The 2,215-nt window shown below is 32.5% G+C and overlaps 1 non-coding gene across 1 annotated transcript; it reads right to left on the bottom strand.

Moving 5' to 3' along the window:
* Nucleotides 1–268: 268 nt before the first annotated feature.
* On the bottom strand, nucleotides 269–340 carry Trnah-gug (transfer RNA histidin (anticodon GUG)). The gene has a single exon. It is a non-coding gene; the product is annotated as a tRNA-His (tRNA).
* Between the last annotated feature and the right edge of the window lie 1,875 nt (nucleotides 341–2,215).

The following is a 2,215-nucleotide window of genomic DNA, read 5'->3' as shown; positions in this document are numbered from 1 at the left end:
ACCGTCCATCTCTTTGCAAATGAGTTTATTTGATTGTAGCGACATTAACAATTCTGGCCCAGTGTGTAAGTACTAAATGTAATATTAAACGAGCAATTTAATAAATAATATTATATAAATTATACTAATATAGTATATTTTACACAGTCTCAATACAAAACAGTTGTGAAACTTGTCACTAACTCCAGATGTTAAGAAGTTTTATTTTTAATTTCTAAAAAAACGTAGCAAATATCATCAAAAATACTCCACCGCGACAGCTGTTCGCTGCCGTGACCAGGATTCGAACCTGGGTTACTACGGCCACAACGTAGGGTCCTAACCACTAGACGATCACGGCTATCGGAGTCGGTGACGATGCCGTCGAATTAAATATAAAACTCATTGATAACTTTCACTGTTACACTTTTTATAAACGAAATTGTTCGCGTCATGTTTAACGCTTGATTGATTATAAACTGCAGTGTCGCTTATACCTCTTGTAGATGTCCTGTCGATTCTTTCTTTTTTATTTCAGATAAATACAGTATTTTATCTATCTTATTTATATTCTTGATTCTTGATAATGTAATGTATGTTCATAGGCACATAAGTGAATTTGCCAGAAACTGTGATAACCATAATGTTAGCACCAGGAACAGACATAAGCTTATAATGCCTACTACTCGACTAAGTCGAGCTAGCAAGTCTTTTGTGGGGCGATGTATGTGCTTTTACAACAGGATCCCAGAAAATGTTCAAAAGCAAAGTATTACGTTATTCAAAAGAATTGTTAAAAACGTTTGTGTGGTAAAGGTTTAATTGTAAAAGATATTTTTGATGATTTTGAATAAAAATATTTGAATTTGAATTTGAATCGAGAACTCCCCAGTAAAATTATTGACGATAAGATTTAAATAAATTTCTAAATATACAAAAAAATGTTAATCCACAATCTAGAAAACTAGAAATCTTAAAATTATTTTCAAGACACGAATAAAATGGTATATCTATTTTGTACTATAATCGATTAATGTTAATGAGCTTAAACAATTGAACACAAAACAACAGATACCTCAATAAATATATTACAATTGATATAATGTCGAATCTGATGCTCGTTCTGGTCACGAATAAAATGGAATATTACTACAGCCTACTATCAGCTTCTAATTCTTCATGGGATTCTCCTAAGGCAATGCGTAATCCAGTCAATAAGTCTATTCACAGTTACATATAAGTCTAATGTCCTCTCACTCAATACAATACAATTAATATAGTGAACAACCTATCTATTAAAACAAAATAACAATCACACTTCAAAAACCACCTGTTTAGTATAGGTTGTTGCCAATAATATATTGCTTAGCTCACTTTTGTAAAAGCTATAACTTCCAGATTGTCAAAAGTCCTCAAATTTTCAGTGATGCGTCACTGTTCTCACTTTTAAACGATAATACGGCGATCCAGCGATATTATTATCGTATGCAAGTCTACCTTAAGCCATGGACTTAATTTTAAAATATAAAATGATGTACAAATGCAATGAAATGAGATGGTCTATCTTAGGATTAAATATGTCTACCGAGGTCATCCAAGAAAGAGCATTATTCTAAGTAATTAAATACGCAATGGTCGATAATTGTTCACAACAAAAGTTGTTGTCGATAACAAAACCCTTTGATGCGCATCCGTTTACCGACAGTGCCGCGATGTGCAACGTTGCGCCCGAAACACACCGCGATGCGGCAAATATTCGCCGTAGCCCGCTAATGAAGCCCGAGCATTAAAGATGAGCCTCGGCTCTCGCTTCTTATATTAACCCAAGAAATTAGTAATATAAACAAGTTGTTATGTAACAACAAAATAAGTTATGCCATACTCGACCTTGGTGGTCGTAAGCATAGGGTCGATATTCGACGAGAGAATTCGACGTAACTTTCGTAACAATAATAATAGTAATAGTAATAAGAAATATTGGTTATATAGTAGAATTAAAATAAAATTATGCACGTTTTCCAATGGTATTCAAATATTATAACACCTAAAAAAACACAGATGATTATATTTGCAACTATTCTTAGTAACATATTGTATTTGTATGAGCTGTAATTGAATCTATCTGGTTTAATTAAAGCACAATGCTTTCATACTAATTACACTTCACTGTTGAACACAATTTCTACTTCAACTAATTAATATTGTAGCAAATTGGTATAATTTGTAGATATGGCTT

The sequence above is a fragment of the Leptidea sinapis genome, chromosome 4 (genome assembly GCF_905404315.1).
Source record: "Leptidea sinapis chromosome 4, ilLepSina1.1, whole genome shotgun sequence".
Lineage (NCBI taxonomy): Eukaryota > Metazoa > Arthropoda > Insecta > Lepidoptera > Pieridae > Leptidea > Leptidea sinapis.
Note: the sequence above shows the minus strand (reverse complement) of the source record. Positions and strands in the feature narration are given on the sequence as shown.